This window comes from Anticarsia gemmatalis, chromosome 22, assembly GCF_050436995.1.
Source record: "Anticarsia gemmatalis isolate Benzon Research Colony breed Stoneville strain chromosome 22, ilAntGemm2 primary, whole genome shotgun sequence".
In the NCBI taxonomy this organism is placed as follows: Eukaryota; Metazoa; Arthropoda; class Insecta; order Lepidoptera; family Erebidae; genus Anticarsia; species Anticarsia gemmatalis.
In genome coordinates this window covers 6,514,788-6,532,035 of record NC_134766.1, presented here as the reverse complement: position 1 = coordinate 6,532,035, position 17,248 = coordinate 6,514,788, and the positions used below count along the sequence as shown (strand labels likewise).

Below are 17,248 nucleotides of genomic sequence, written 5' to 3'. Positions count from 1 at the left end.
GCAAGAAGTTGCTCTAGGAAAATGGTTGCCATCGCTTCCTCTTTATGCAGACACTCAAATTTGATATTTGATTCATTTTCTATTCACACTGTTTTTTGCATTGTATTTGTATGGTATGATTTTATTTTTTCCTCTGCGAAATGATCAACCTAACGTCGTAAATCTTTAAAGTTGTTTCAGCGACAACAGACACTGAATTTTAGCATGCATTTAAAAACACGCAGATAAGAAGATTTAAATACCACTGACCAGCTATTTACAAAGCAACCACGCTAAAAGTTGCTTACCTTTCCCACGACAAGCGAATCCACAAAGTTGTCTAAATTTTCTATGGCTATCGCATCGAGCTATGAGCACCATAATCGCAACTAACAATTAATGAAAATGAAACTATACGCAGAACAAAGGGTGTTCCGCATAAATTTACATTGAAATAGTTATTCTGTGCGGTTCATCCCTTAATTCTGAAGTTTTAACTGCGTAATGTTGTGTCTTTAGGGTTTGTAATTAAATTAGTTTTAGGGATTATTTGCCGTCTGCTTAGTGAACGTTTGTGATTATGTTATGTGCACTTAGATTTAGTGATGTGGGTTGACTGGTATTACTAACATTGGGTTATACGCCAGTCTTAAATTTGCATACTACAGATATCGGAGGAATGCGAAGCAGGGAAAACGCTTTGCTAAACGTAGTTTTGATTTTGGAATGCCATGAATAAACTAATTGGATATTAAGTGAAAAAAATTATGTCGTACTAGACTGTAGTTAAATTGATTGCAATTGATTTTGAATTATGGATGTTGTCTGCGACTGGAGGTTTTGAGAATTTAACACTTTTAATTAGTATTTTATATAACCTAAATACAAATTGAAGCAGGTAACTCAATGGTTTAACTTCTAATGTGTATGTCTGTAAAAAATATTAATGTATACCTTTGTTTAAAGTGGTAAACAATTCGCGAATCTTGGTTTAAATGAAATTGTAAAGTGAATTCTAGCAAAAAACTCACACTAGGCTCTACGTGTGTCCGTCGGGCCAGTTCCGACTTTTTGAGGTATCTCGCGTTTTGCATATTATGCCGTGTCAGTCAGCATAAGTCAGGTAGAAATGGTAAATGTTTTTGTGAAGGTTTCATACGTATGGCATAGAATATTATGGCTAGTTTTTACGTGTTCGGTGAGGATTTCCAGTAGAAAAGGTACGTAATAACGTAGTTATTTTATAACAGAGTGGTTTAAGCTTATTTTCTCCCACGCAAGTTGAGGCCAGGTTTGTTAACCATGCCTGTGACATGTCTGAGAGTTTTAAACCCATTCCTGAAGTTACTAACCCACACGAAGTTAATCATGTCTATGAGTTATAGAACCATTCGTGAAGTTATTAACCCACACTAGGAATAGTGGTTCCACATACCACTTTTTCATTTCTAGAGGACACAAAGTTAATTCATAGTGTAACTGTACCGAATAAAAGAACAAGCTAAAAATACTTAACACATTCATCCATCCACACATAAATTTATTTTTTGTGCAAATGTAGCAGATATAAAGGAAAAAAGAGCTATCTGTAAAATAGCCCACTTAATACAATTTCTTCCATTGAATTCAGTTCATTCAACATTAAGAACGTTCCGAAGTACCGTTTAAATCATACATCGTGCGGCAGATGCGGTGAACTGTAAGAATTGCAATATGGACTCCAAGACCTCATGTCTGCTAATACTAGCGCTCTTTAACAAACCACTGCTTCAATATTGAAAATGTTCTTCTTAGAATATAGAAGAATATTTTGGAAGGTGTAGCGCTCTGAACAAACCACTGCTTGAATATTGAAAACCTAAATATGTATAACTTAACGGTGAGTGACTGACTGACATAGTGATCTATCAACGCACAGCTCAAACCACTGGACGGATTGGGCTGAAATTTGGCATGCAGGTAGATGTTACGACTAAGGCATCTTCTAAGAAAGGATTTTGATAAATTCTACCCCCAAGGGGTTAAATAGGGCATGAAAGTTTGTATGAAGTGTAAGTTTTACGTTACAAAGTACCGTTCAAATCATACATCGTGCGGCAGATGCGGTGAACTGTAAGAATTTCAATATGGACTCCAAGACCTCATGTCTGCTAATACTAGCGAAATTTAACAAACCACTGCTTGAATATTGAAAATGTTTTTCTTAGACCATAGAAGAATATTTTGGAAGACGTAACAGCCTTTAGCAAACAAGAGCTTGAATATTGAAAACTTAAATATGTATAACTCAAAGGTGACTGCCGCACAGCCCAAACTACTGGTCGGATTGGGCTGAAATTTGTCATGCAGGCAGATGTTACGACTTAGGCATCCGCTAAGAAAGCATTTTGATCAATTCTACCCAAAAGAGGACAAAATAGGGGATTAAAGTTTGTATGAAGTGTAAGCTGTACGGTCCGATGTACCGTTTAAATCATAAGAAACCGTAAGAATTGCAATATGGACTCCAAGACCTCATGTCTGCTAATACTAGCGCCATTTAAACCAGAGCTCCAATATTGAAAATGTTTTTGTAGTATAGTATAAAGATTTTTTTGAAGATGTAACTTTGTGCAGTAGAAGATATATGCGTTCTTTCATTCTTTAAAAGATGGTTGTTTAGTTGTTTTTGGTAGGTTCATGCGTAACGAATTACTTAATGGATTTCTTCAATGGTTTTGGATAAGTTGTCACAAAGTATTTTACGAAATACTTATAGACAATTACAATTATAGTAGAGAGTAAAACTGCTATCAGTTTCATTGTTGTAAGTTGATTATTTGATACAGTGGTAATTGAGAAGAAGAATAGAATAATTTATTTCGATTAAATAAACAAAAGAAAGTTAAATTTTGAAGTAATTTTGGCCCTCAGTAAAGATATTACAGTTGTGTCGATAATTGGGTAACGGGTATGTGCCCCCACCAATGACTTAAAGTGTCTTTTATAAAACAGACCCTGTATTTTCTAAACTTAATTACCTAAATAAATACTCTTAAATCATTATCTAAAGTGAAATCCTAGATTTATACGAGCGCAGATGAGACAAAGCCTCATCGACTTGATTTAGTCTTCAATATTCATAAAATACGTCGCTTCTCTTTACAGCTCAACTTTATTGAACACCTCCTTGATGAAATAGTTTCAAAGACAATATAGAGGTAGGTAGGAGTATAGACTAAATGAGGTGGAGATTAGGAGCTTTATTCATATATTATGTCAGTTTTTAAATAGTTAATTTTAAACTAACGTTATCATTTTACATAGCTAGCAGGTACATAATTGTTTATTTTTTAGCTAATGTTTGCGAGGTTTTTAGTGTTTTAAATTTAACCTTATAACTCGATAGATTTAAACAATACTTAACATATTAGTTTCGTAAAACAATTTGTTAAGTTTTAAGTCAAATTTAAAAAACCTTTACTTCTTTCAAACTACTTTACTAAAGTTCCACCTTGGCTATATTATTCTTACTTACAGTTAGAGTTATCAACACGAACTTCCTGTACCGGGTATCGTACATATTTCCATTCTCAATATCAATCTTTCAATTTACAAATTCAAATAATAATCTTAAAGGTACGAGTAAATCAAACGCGGGAAACGGTTTTCGAGTTAATTTCCTTTAAAGGCATTATGTTTGCGTTTAAAGACTGCTAAAAAGCAAGTCGTCTTTTCAGTACTAAAAAGACTTAAGTGCTTTTAGATTCCCTTTATCTTTGCTTTTGTTCTATTGACAGCGTTTTTCTTTAGCTGGCATCTAGGTTTTAAATTACAAAAAGGCTTATGTCAGCCTGTAATTATATAATCTTATGTCCTTTTACTAGTGAAGGTATGGAATATCACGTATTTGTGCGCGTGACCCGACACGTCATTATGTCTAAAGGGTAAAAATGGTTCCCTATTACTCACTCTCCGCTGTCTGTCCGTCTGTGACAAGGCTATATCTCATACACCGTAATAGCTACAAAGCTGAAATTTTCACAAGTTCGCTTTAACAACAAATAGGAAAAATAAAAACAAACATAATATGGGGCGTCCCTATACCATAAAGATATTTTTTTCGTATTATTTTTATACAGAACCGTTCATGGCCGAATCCGACGCGCGCTTGGCCGCTTTTTACTATGTGGTTGTATATGTATTGCGACATTTTAATCCTTCAACAAGATAATTTTTCGTTTCATCTCCGTGCCGTTCGAGTTTAAATTAACTCGGTATCGATTTCCAATGGCGACACCTGTTAAATTCATATTTAATTAAGAGTTTGGATATAAATTTTGTTGGTGACATTATTATTTTATCTTTGGGAAGTAATTTATTAGTTTGTTTCGAAATAAAATAATTAAGAGGGGTTTTATTTTGATTAAGGTCGCTTATGGTCAAGTCGAATAGATTTATGAAAACAGCTTGGGCACAAAAATGAATTAAGGATATTTTATGGGATGAAAGATTTAGAACTTTTGTTATCCTAAAGTTTTGTATGTATAACCTATATTCAAACTTTAGATAGGTTCTTTTATAAATAGAGTAATTGTAATTATTATCAAAGGTAAAAGTGATTCAAGGGCCAAACTTGTAGCGGCTGGCTCATTCCGTTCAGGTTTCACAATAACAAAATAATCGCGTGTTCCATTTTATTTATGACCGATATTTCGCCAAACACTTCTGTGTTCAGTTCGGAAACGTATTTTAAAAACATCTTTCATCACATCCGTTACGGAAATTCTACACGAAAATTCAAAACAAGAACGTATTTATTGTTTCGTCTTGAAATCTATCGCAACTAGTTCTTTCATAGCTGTCAAAATGACGGCATGTTTCAGTGGCGGGAAATTTTAATAATAAATTATCTTAATTGAGGGTTTCTGTGACTTAGGCAAGGGAAAACTTTAAGACCGCTGGAAATCGTGACTGATCTTATTTCAACGCAATTTAACGAGTACCTACTTGATAGTTTTAGCTCACCGTTTCATAATGGTTACCGATATTTAGTTAAATTGATTAATTATAAGATTCCACATTATTATTTTGTAGTTCGTGTTCGGATTTTCATGATTGGATAGATATAATTTTAATTGCTGTCCAAAAAATCTGGAGAGTAACATAGATCTACTTCATTCTAATATAACGATATCCCAACCGGTCTGTTTTTATAAAAAAAAGAGTTCTAAAGATCTTTATCTCTAGCTTAAATACTGTCATAAGATTTTATAAAAAACTAGCTGACCCGCACAACTTCGCTTGCGTCACATAAGATAGAATGGGTCAAAATTTTCCCCGTTTTTGTAACATTTTTTATTGCTACTCTACTCCCATTAGTCGTAGCGTGATGATATATAGCTCATAGCCTTCCTCGATAAATGGACTATCCAACACTGAAAGAATTTTTCAAATCGGACCAGTAGTTCCTGAGATTAGCGCGTTCAAACAAACAAACAAACTCTTCAGCTTTATAATATTAGTATAGATATTAATATTATTATATTATATATATATATATATATAGTATAGATGATAACAGATGTTTAGCCGAGTCACTATTGTATATTGATTCAATCAGAAAATAAAATACACTTTTCGGAAGCACTTTTAATTAGCTCAAAGTGTCTACAGGTAATTTTCATCATGCCAACAGATTCAGCATACAGTTATCTCGTACGAGTAGAGTACGTTATCTAACAAAGATATTCAAAGACACGTAAACGTCATTGTCAAACACCAAACTGTCTATTATGTTACAGTAACTGCCTACGCAAATGTTCTCGATGTGTAGGTATAACTTTAAATAGGCAATAACAATATCCTCATCTTATAGGGAGGGATTTTACTTGAAACACATTCATGCCCGGTTTCTGAGGCACTTCAGCATTTAGTAGTTTATCTGTTATAACTGTAATGTTTATATGAGCTTAAACGCTATTGAATAGATAAACTACCGCAAAATTTACCTTAGTAGCCGGGGGACAGTAGTGTATCTTTTTTTTTCTATTTCCGTTTGGGTGTCTCACTGCTAAGCGAAGGTCTCCTCACTAATTTGTGTCTTTATAAAGTAAAATTGTTTTTCTTTTAGTACTGTTTCGCTCTATAAATGTTGTGTCCTATGAAACTGTACAGGGTTTGAATTACAGATGTATTATAGTTAATCCAATTCCATTTACAATTAAAGGAACTACAAATATTTATTCGCATAGGAAGCCACCGATGCCACTTCCTGCAAATGGCACAACTATTAATCTAACAAGGGTGTCTTACTTCAACGTAATATTTAACAAAAACTGCACTGGAAAGTCAGTACTTAAAACGAGAACTTGCATCCCGTCTCACAAAGTAACACTAATAGTATCCACTAAATCAATAAACTAGCTCTACTTAATCTGTTACCAAGAATCTGCACTGCATTTTTTTCAACTGGAATTTAAATATCCAGCAGCAAAAACTGTTGAAACGTAGACTCCGATCAAAAAGGTAAGACTTTTAAAAGTTACAAGGTTCCATTCAGTATACGGCCGTAGTTAATCTTTTTCAATTTCCTTCAATCATAAACAAGTTCGTTCTCAATACAGTCGCAATGAAAAAGAAAAACATTTTTCATTTGTATTGCGCACTGAGAACGTACTTTTAAATAGACGTTCGATTTTCGAAATTGGAACATTGTAATGGCGGCATTGTCAATATTCTCGTTTGCGAAGTAAGTTTTGAGTTTATTAACTTTTGTATAGCCTAATTTAAATTTGCCAGGTGAACTGAACAAACGTAATTGGATCAAATTAATTTTTACGCCTTCCTTCATCTTGAATGTTTGAAGATCGGTAGATGGGTACTTTATTCGAATGTTAAGTGTTGTTAAGGTATTCTTTTGTGAGTTTCTTGTGTAATTTTATTTTTGGAAACATTGTAAATAATGTAACAAGACAGATGACTCGGTGGTATATTATTAAATTCGTAGAAGCAATGTTATTAGAGTTAGATTCGTGGTCCTCTTGGGTATTGAATCGGTTTTCACAGCCAATACACGTGTTTGCTATTAAATATTATATTTGGCTGTATCATGATAGCTAGTTATAGTTTGGCTTTAATTCCAACATTTACTTACTTACGTCGTTATCCACAGTTTAATACATTTATCTGCTACGGCATGGTGTTTTTTACAGAGAGGAATCAATGTTACATCAAATAATAATAAATTAAAATTGCGGCGCTATTTTTTAAGCTGAAATTGAACATCAAGATGATTGAACACTCCAGCTCAAACTAAAGCTATTCTTGAAAAAATAAACCCCTGAATTGCCGAAATACGGTATGAAACAGTAAGTCTAGGTACTTTGAAGCTAACAAGTAAGTATCTTATATATAAAATTTCCATATCATATTGTTAGTTACCGTACACCTCCGAAATGCCTTGACCGATTCTCATGAAATTTTGAGAGCATATTGAGTACGTCTGAGAATTGGCCGACATATATTTTTCATACACCATTTTTTATATGTAGCAAAAAAACGTCTGCCGGGTCAGCTAGTATTTATGTATAACTAGAGGCCGCCCGCGACTTCTTCTGCGTGGAAACCCTTCCCGTGTAAATCCCGATCCCTCGGGAACACCGGATAAAAAGCCTATCTGAGTCTTCAGCTATCTACATACCAAATTTCATCGTAATCGATTCAGTAGTATTTGCATGAAAGAGTAACAAACATTCATACATACTCACAAACTTTCGCATTTATAATATGAGTAGGAAGTAGGATTGTGGGATTCGGTCTCAGTTGTCATCAAACAGTAATCGTTAAGCCGCATCAGAGGTTGTACAAAGCTCATCAATCACTGGCACAAAAACTGCAGCCAGCAAACTATCCGTAGGCTTTGCCTTCCCCAATATTAGTTCTGTACCAATCAAACCTGTGGCTTGGGGCCGCATTGGGGCACAATCAAGTATTGTTTTTATATCGTATATTTAGGGCACTTTTGACAACATTATACTACTATAGGTCATCAAGTTAACTGTAGTTATTAAAACTCAGTTTGTAACGTTAGCGATTTGATATGATTTGGTAAGGCAGATTGGGTAGCTTCTTTTAAGCAGCTGTTCATAGTTAAAAATAATAAAAAAAAACTGAAAGTCGTATAATACGTAGTTTTTTTATTTCTTTCGAGCAAAAATTGTTAATTTAGCGTCTGGGATTTACTGTAACCAAGATTTTTTAAATACCCTCCCCGGCAAAGAGACCAATAATATCATTAATATCTCTCAATGACTGCTCTGACCACGATTCTTTCCTTCACTTTTCCTTGACTTTAAGTTCCACTGTTTACGATTTAAAATGTAAACAAAAGGAAAACATAACTACCAAAAACCTTCCTTAAAAAATATTCCAAATGTAAAAAGGCCTGAGATTTCGTTCAGGCAAACACAGTATAACCGCCTAAGAAATTAATTTCTACATCAGTGGCCGTAGTATATAATGTACTGGTCATATAGAGCGGGTTATTACACTTCATTTGTTTAACAAGTTGTGAGGTGCGAGCGAGACGGATGTATGTGACGCAGCATGCGAGCGATAGCAACAGAAAACAATAGAGCATTGAAGGCATGCTCGCAGTTTGTGGATCGCACAAAGGATTCGGGGTCACTAGGCTAAGGCGGGAAAATTTCCCCGCATTGAGGGTAAAATTTTAGACCGATGAAAAGTTTTTCCGTGGATTTAAGTGGCAGGTTTGCTTCATTAGTATGATCAAGTATGATGTTTGTAAAAATAAGATTGAGATTTTTCCGATAGATTTTAGTTTTAAAGTTTTGAGTGCCGTTACGTCGATGTGACTAATACCAGTCTATAAATATGATGCTTCCTTTACTTAAACTATATAAAATTAAATGTTATCATAAGTGTACTAATACAAATAATGTCCACACCCACGTAGAGTACAACAAGTCGTTTTATTGAGACGACAATTTAGTAAATTTCGCTATCTAACGCAACAATTGGCTTGATCATCGACAGACACAGCAAAAATTACAATGTAATTCCATTAAAGCGATCGGGAAAACGTTTCACTGCGTAAGCAACCCAGTGCTGAAAGAAAACCACCGGGAATAGGGGAGCTTGCCCGATCGTGCTTCAGTCGGCCGCGAGAGCTCGGCCTCACTACACGGGCCGGGGCTTTGATCATCTCAGACGAACAATCGAATTCAAAACGAACACCAAATTAAAACAATAACCTCACACAAAAATACGTTCTTTTTTCTCTAAATTTCCAGTAATCAAGTGACAGTTCAAGTGTTACAGTTAGTATATGAAAACTAGGTTGTGAAGTGCACAGGATCGAGTAGCGAAACAGGGATATTATTAAAAATAGGCTGTTTGCACACTGTTGTTGTAGGGCGAACTCAGGTGAGTCCTCGTTTATTATTTATAGAAGCTTTTTCTTGCTGCTCCGAGCAAATTGCCTCGGGACCTGCCCACTGACGACACTGTTTTTCCACAGTAAATAAGCGAAAAACTATCTACGAGTATTCGATTCGACGCGTACGTATACATACATAATGTGGTTCGAATTCGTACCATTCCTCTGATTCGACCTTTTTGCCGAATTGACAATTTTTCTGTATCTTACGTTGTAAAATAAATTATTTCCTCGAAAACATCTCAGATAAAAGTTCGAAAAGCGGAAAACCGGAGTTACCTATCCGAATTTCGGATAGACACTTACATAAAATTTTATTATGCCCTCACCAACGAGTAAATTCGTTTTCGTTGTATTCTCTCTAAAGTGATTATGTTTTAGCTAAAACAAAAAGCGTTTCAGACCTTTTTACTGAGATCATCTAAGTGAAAGGAAATAACGTAGTTACCGTTCCATAACAAGGCATTTTGGAGGCTTGTCTTTTGAGATAAATATAATATTAAACATTAGTGGAAATGTAGTTATGTTTATAAAATATCGTGGAATGAAATGTAAGACAAAGAAGCTCAGTTCACTCTACATATGTGTGTTTAATCTAACTTTTAATCCATAAAGTTGGATTCAACAATTGTAAAATTTAATAGTTATACCACTATTCAGGCAGAGATGTATGAAAGCATATGTGGCCTATATACGTTTAGAGAACCCTGTTCTTAATATAATGTTTGAACACATACAAGTTGAATTAAATGATAAGTTTGATCAAGTTCCTTCTAATTCGTAAAACCATGTTCTGCCAATCAATACCAAAGCATGTAAAATCGTGTATACTCTTCAGAAATAAGGTAGGGAAAAATGAGTGGTATTTATTTGGCTGTAGAAAAGCAACCACAAAAAGAACACCCCTCATTTCCCTACTCATTCCCCAACAAACATAGCTTGAAGCTAGCAGTAGTTTCATATAAAAAGAAACATAAGTACCAGGGTGGCAGAAATTGTAAGAACTCAAAGCTCAAAGCGTGCTCGTGTACAGTGTGCGAGCGTAATTGCTTCCTGTGGGGAAACTCGGCGTGTGAAGAACAACCTCTCTCCACCCTGTTGCTACCAGGTGGCTATAAATTCAAGGAGATGTAATTAAGCCAGCTGTACTCAAACGTCATCGGGTTCAGGCCGCTTTCCTTTGCGTCCCGTTTTTGATTTGATTACATCTTAAAATGAAATCAAGAAATGGCTGTTTGTAGAAAATATGTTTAATAAAGTTCGTACGAGTTACTGTTGGAAACTTCGTTTATACTGAAAGGCTGGTCTCGTTTTATTTCTGAATGTAGGTGAACTCAGTCACAATAGGAGTGTTAACACAGTTTAGAGTTTCCTCAGAAGTCGTAAAGTTTATGGTGACGCCACGTAAGCTCTGTGGTCCTGGTGCTTCAGTTACAGCTTCCGTTGTTATTGAATAATAGAATTATAGAGTGCTGTGATGAACTTTACTAATGTTGAACATAAACAACTGTTATGATCACTATAATGATAGGTTATTATTGAAGGAGAGTAAAGTTTGGCATGATTATGTCATAGCGCAACATGCTTTTACGAGAAGAGAATATAGGAATTTTCTCAAACGAATAACCTTATTCTTAAAACGCTTAACAATAAACATTCAATAAAACTTTTGTATGAAAATCTGATCCGCGCCTCTAGCGGGTGCCATAGGAACTATTTTGCGGTACATTTTAAATGTCAAACTATCGATACTAGTCCTGGTCTAAAGTTCGATTTCTCGATAAACGTAATCATAAAGTTACGCCTTTCTCCAAAAATAAATCATTATTGAACTACGTGAAAATCTTCCGCCCCTTTCCTGCCTTGAACAAAATTTGCAGTACCCGTATAGAGAAGTAATAACGTGATTGCAAGCAGAAGTTGGCAAAGATCAAATAACTGATTTAGTTGTTAGTTACGGTACTAGTTCACTTGTAAAGGTGAGTCGGTCTGGCAATTGGTCGTACCTGTTATACTAGGTGTTGACCCCAATAACTTGGGGCTGGCAAATGTTAAATAGTTCATATACTTATTGTCATGTACTTTGCACGGGGAACTTCACGGGAAGAAAGAGGGGCTAGGCCTTGAGTCCACGACGTTGGTCTACTGTAGCGCGATTTTCTACAGTTGATTCAAAATCAAAATCAAATCATTTATTCATTTAGGTCAAATATTGACACTTATGATAGTCGTTACAATTACTGAATCTACCACTAGCTCGGAAAGGGGGTAGAGCCTTATGAGAAGAGCTAGTGAGAAACTCACGGCCACTCTTTTCAATCGCCAAAAAGTTTTACAATGTGGTTGATACAATAATTGATCATGCGAGGAGCTGCCAACAATCAGCGATATAGACTAAACGTCAATTAAGTTAAATGAACATAGCTAGGTTATTTATTAGTCTCTGATCATACCGTATGTTGGGAGCACCTACTAGCATGTGATAATAAGAATATGGGCAGCAAGTGAGCACACTGGTTGTGAACATTATAAAAGAAAAAAGTGACAGTTTTATGAATAACATCAAATTGTACGTAACATCACCTATTTGCATCATTAATTGCCCATATTTTACAATATTTAGACCTACTGCTACTGAGTTTATACAATTTATAGCAAAGTTCCCTTATTTCAAAGAATCCTAATCAAGCGAGCGACTAATCCCAAGAGCTATTGTCGTTTAGATACTCATCAATTCTGTAATAAGCTTTCCTAACGAGATGTTCCTTAACAGCAACTTTGAATTTTGGCAGGGGTAAATCCATGATGTGCTTTGGAAGCTTGTTGAAGAAACGAATGCCGAGACCTACAAACGAATTGTGCACCTTGTGTAAACGATGATGGGGACCTACTAATTTGTGTCTGTTTCTAGTGTTGTAATTGTGTCTATCGCTATTTGTTGCGAAAGTCCCTAAATTTTGTTTTATATACAACAAGTTTGCAAGCACATACTGTGATGACATGATTCTACCGGGTTAGACATAAACATTTAAAATTACATTAATGCGAAATACACTGATGATTGTCATGTAAAATTTGTCGATAGCTACTCGGTTGTAGTCAGCCGGTAATGGTAAGAAATCGCCTCTTTGCTGTTTTCTGACTTTGTATTCTCTATAAGTTCACTGTCATTTATAAGTATACAATGATGGGCAAACCAATGTTTTGCTGATGGTTGAAAAAGAGGTCTTTAACAATCAGTCTTTAGTTAGAGTCGTGATCAGTTAGAACAAGGACAAACAGAAGACGACAAGTTTATCTCAGAAGTGGCGTACATTGCAGCAATACATCATAAAAAAAATCATTTATTTCTATGAAAATAAAATATCCTCACGAAAAAACAAAAACTAATCCTTGAAAAACCGTAACAAAAAGTCGTGACTCTTCGTCTCCATAATTCCATGAGTACCAGGCTCACAGACATTCGCATTAGTGTTCCGTACCGTGCTTAATGCAAGCTTACGTACATTATTTACAAGTGTAATCGCATCATGAATATGTATATACACGGTCACTAACTTTTACACGCTATTAAAAATGTTGTTGATGTCTTAAGAAAGCGTTTGTATGTAAAAATATTACTTTGAATAATAAATGGGACTCTTGAAAAGGGCAAATATGAAAAAACCTATCATAAAAAAATCCTGTAGTTACCTATATTACTGAAACTCTGTTGGGCACATAGAGAGAGTTATTAAGTCTGGAGCCCACTGCTGTGGCTAAGTGCAAAACTGTAGCAAGAATACGAAGGCATGCAAGGTTTCCTCAGGATGTTTTTCACTGTGAAAGAAAATCGCTTAGTTTTAAACTAGAATAGGTTGATTTTAAAATTGCAATAGTCTCTCATTGCTAGGAACTCACCCTAAGGTGTGTTTTAGGAAATTGATTTCCACTCTACTTTGTATTCGTAAATAAATTACAATAACCAAATTTATTTATCTCATATTTGGTAAATGGTACTTTTTAGGTACTTAGACTTGCAAATAAAATAATAGTCATCAGTTTATTCAAATTAATATAAAAAGTTTACACTTTATTAATAGTGTTGCCCCTTTATTAAGCCATACTCTCCCCTACACATTCCCTCACATATAATATGACTATACACACTGACACACATAATATACGACACTATATAAATACGTGTATAGCTCAGAAACGCATTCACCCGTTAGCTAACGCCAGTAATAGCTGAACGCAATTATGCGTGCCGAGCGATGTGTGGATTGCCATTATAGATTCTATTGGAGATACTAGGAGAGCAGAATATCTGAGGAGATTACTTTATAGCTGTTGTGGTAAGGTGAATATACGAGTAGATAGAAGAGGAACAAAAATTGCTGCGGAAAATATAATGTCGTCGTGGTAAATTTTATGCCAAAGTTTTTCAAATAGTTTTCGTATATGGTTAGTGGTCAACTTTATTCCAAAGTTCTTCAAATAGTCTGGTTAATTTTAGTAGCGGTCATCAGATCGAGAGGTTCAAAGTTTGATTGCTGTGTCTTGTTATGTATGTTATTTGGATTATTTTCATCCTAATACCAACTCATTTGAATACGAGACTTATAAATCAATCATCCACCAACTAGAAAGTGTAGTTTTGGCTTTGATTTCGTTATTCTTTCAGCGTAATAGTTAAGCATCATTACAAAAAGTCTTCTTAATACCTTAAAATGGTTTCATAACTGTCTGATGACAATAGTTATCGAGAATCTCAATAGTCTCTCAGTAAGAAGTTTAGCTTAAATACCACTAAGCGGTTATCCGTCCATTGACTGACCGCGACGGAGATTATTTGATATCTCCTCGATCGTTTGCCAATCAGCTCAGATATATACCAGTTCTAAAAGGGAATATCGTACGAATGAATTGCAAGCCGTTTATACCCTTTTGAAAGTGGAAAGAGATGCTGCTTTTTTATTTGATTTGCATTAGAAATAATATGTGGTTTTGTAGTTTTGGATTTTTAAGTATTTTCGTGAGAGGTTATGTTCGTAATAGCTTTTGTAGGTAATGTAAACTTCCACTAAATATATAAGAAATCAATATAGGCTCTTTGATTTTGTTTTTATTTTTGCTATAGTCCGACAACTTTATAGCTACTCTAGGCACACATGATTTATGTATTTTTGTATATGCCACCGTCAGTTGCCCTATAACCTATAACCCTATGGTGATTGAGGTTCTAAATTATTAATTTTGTAAGTCTGCGCTAACCGAAAACCATGCGATCAAAGCTACATCAACTAAGGTGTTTCACTATAGTTGTTACTTGTTACATTAAAAGTTGTGGTTTTTTAACATTTAGAAAAACCCACTAAAGATCTGTAAAAAACGTAAGTGAACACATAGCAAGTTAGTCGTCTTATTCTTGGTGAATCATTAAACTAACCCAGCCACCACACTATAAAACGTTTGACATTGAATCCTCCAGCAATCGTAGCTAAGATAAGATAGTTTTTACAACTTGCATCGTTTGCACTTCATTGCAATAACTTTCACATAAAAGTTTTATGTGTTAAACTGATAGTATAATATAATCGATTGAGGACAGACTTGAGAATAACAACCTCATAAAATGGAAAAAATAAGGCTTGCTTGAAAAATGTGAGCAGTTTTCTTCAGATCAAAGTCAAAAGTATTATAGACTAGCTGACCCGCGCAACTTCGCTTGCGTCACATAAGAGAGAATGGGTCAAAATTTTCCCCGTTTTTGTAACATTTTTCAATGGTACTCTTGCTCCTATTGGTCGTAGCGTAATGATATATAGCCTATAGCCTTCCTCGATAAATGGACTATCTAACACTGAAATTTTTTTTTAAATCTGTTCAGTAGTTCCTGAGATTAGCGCGTTCAAACAAATAAACAAACAAACAAACTCTTCAGCTTTATAATATTAGTATAGATGTTATGTTATGAATTATTTCAATGAAAATGGAGTATCCTTTTCATAAGACATTGAATGTTTATCCTATTTTAACTGCACGCTTAGCACAGTGGTTAACATGGTCGCCGCAACGGAATAACCTTAACGTTGTGTGTGGTTCTAATCCTACCCATCTATACTAATATAATAAAGCTGAAGAGTTTGTTTGTTTGTTTGTTTGTTTGTTTGTTTGTTTGTTTGTTTGTTTGTTTGTTTGAACGCGCTAATCTCAGGAACTACTGGTCCGATTTGAAAAATTCTTTCAGTGTTAGATAGCCCATTTATCGAGGAAGGCTATAGGCTATATAACATCACGCTACGGTCATAAGGAGCGGAGTAGCAACGAAAAATGTTACAAAAACGGGTAAAATTTTGACCCATTCTCTTAGGTGACGCAAGCGAAGTTGCGCGGGTCAGCTAGTGTCAAATATTTGTATGTTGAGCCTGTGTGTAAATCTATAACTAATGTATCTCATATAAGTGTGTATTTAATAATGTGTATAAATATGTATGGTTACCATAATACAAGCTCTGTTAAGATTAGAACCAGATTACCGTGACTGATTTGTCTAAAATATGTACGAATGTTCATGGAACCTTTAAAAAGACTTGACATACCATATGTTGAAAAGTTAGTTCTAAAAACATACAGTCATATTTAGCAATCTATCATAACCCCTCATAAGTGAACAAGCTACACGACCAATAATGACAGTATTAACTCTTACTAACATTCATACTGCAAAAACGGTAACTTTAACATAGCCGTATTATAATGAAACATTATGATGAATGAGTACGTCGTACTACACATAAGGAAACAGGCTTTTGCTTTGATAATCTAAGAGATAGGCATTGCGAGATATTTTGCTGTATTAAAGATTTTTATTAAGAGTATATTTTTTGTACATCACTTATGTAAATATCAAATAAATACTGTAAAATTATTAAAGAATACAAAAAAATGTGAATAGCACTTAAATGAAGCACATTTTTTCAGCAGCAAAGTGATGCTTGCGTTCGGATAAATCTGAATCTGTGCATTGGTACGGCAAAGTTCCTACTTAGGTTGCTCGCTTAACAATAGCATCTTTGAACGCATAGAATAATTTCTCACATTTATGGTTTATACAATATTATAACGTTAATAGATTATAATTCTGCCATACAATTTGTGAAATTGCCGATATATGCAAAAAGCGAAAATGACGCGGTAGGTCTAAAATATGCACACAAATGCAAGTGATACACTGCATTTGTAAGTACTAATAATCTTTCAAATATATCGCTGTGGGTTAAGCAAACGTTGGCGCGGTCATTCTATAGATAGGTGACCGCATAGTGGTATTTTTATTTGGCGTCTCCGTGCTTCGCAGGGCACGTAAAAAGTCGGTCCCGGTTGTTGTCTACTAAGATATCAGTCGATAAGCCACGTCAAAGGCCTTCGGGCGGCTTGAACAACTTTGACACTAGGTTGACCACTACGTTGACCATACGATGAGAGAGAGGGAGAGAGAATATCTAGACTAATTTATAAACACCTCCATGAGTTTAATTTCAATCTACATCCTATGTTCCGCTCATTAACATTATTTCATAAACATCGTTATATTTCAAACGACTGGCACGAGATCAGTAAAACAATAGTAATGATTTGAGTTGCAACTAATATTAGAAATAGAATACAAATGGCGTCCTCTTAACGTTTTGTTTTGTTTCGCTCTCGAAATAGTTTGAACTTTCAAACGACTTGACCGACTGATAGATGTTATGATGCTCTTGTTTACACTAGATTGAAAACTAGGAAGCAAAATTGTATTGTATTGTAGCTTTAATATGTGGGAAGTGACTAAATATTTTACTT

At 34.8% G+C, this 17,248-nt stretch overlaps 1 protein-coding gene across 3 annotated transcripts in view; it reads left to right on the top strand.

Moving 5' to 3' along the window:
• The first annotated feature begins 9,148 nt into the window (after nucleotides 1–9,148).
• The window catches only part of Dpp10 (Dipeptidyl peptidase 10), a 199,759-nt gene continuing 191,659 nt past the window's right edge, over nucleotides 9,149–17,248 (top strand). For all 3 annotated transcript variants that reach the window (XR_012960016.1, XM_076129312.1, XM_076129311.1), the window contains exon 1: nucleotides 9,149–9,405. The gene's annotated coding sequence lies outside the window, so the exon portion shown is untranslated. The remainder of the gene's footprint in view (nucleotides 9,406–17,248) is intronic.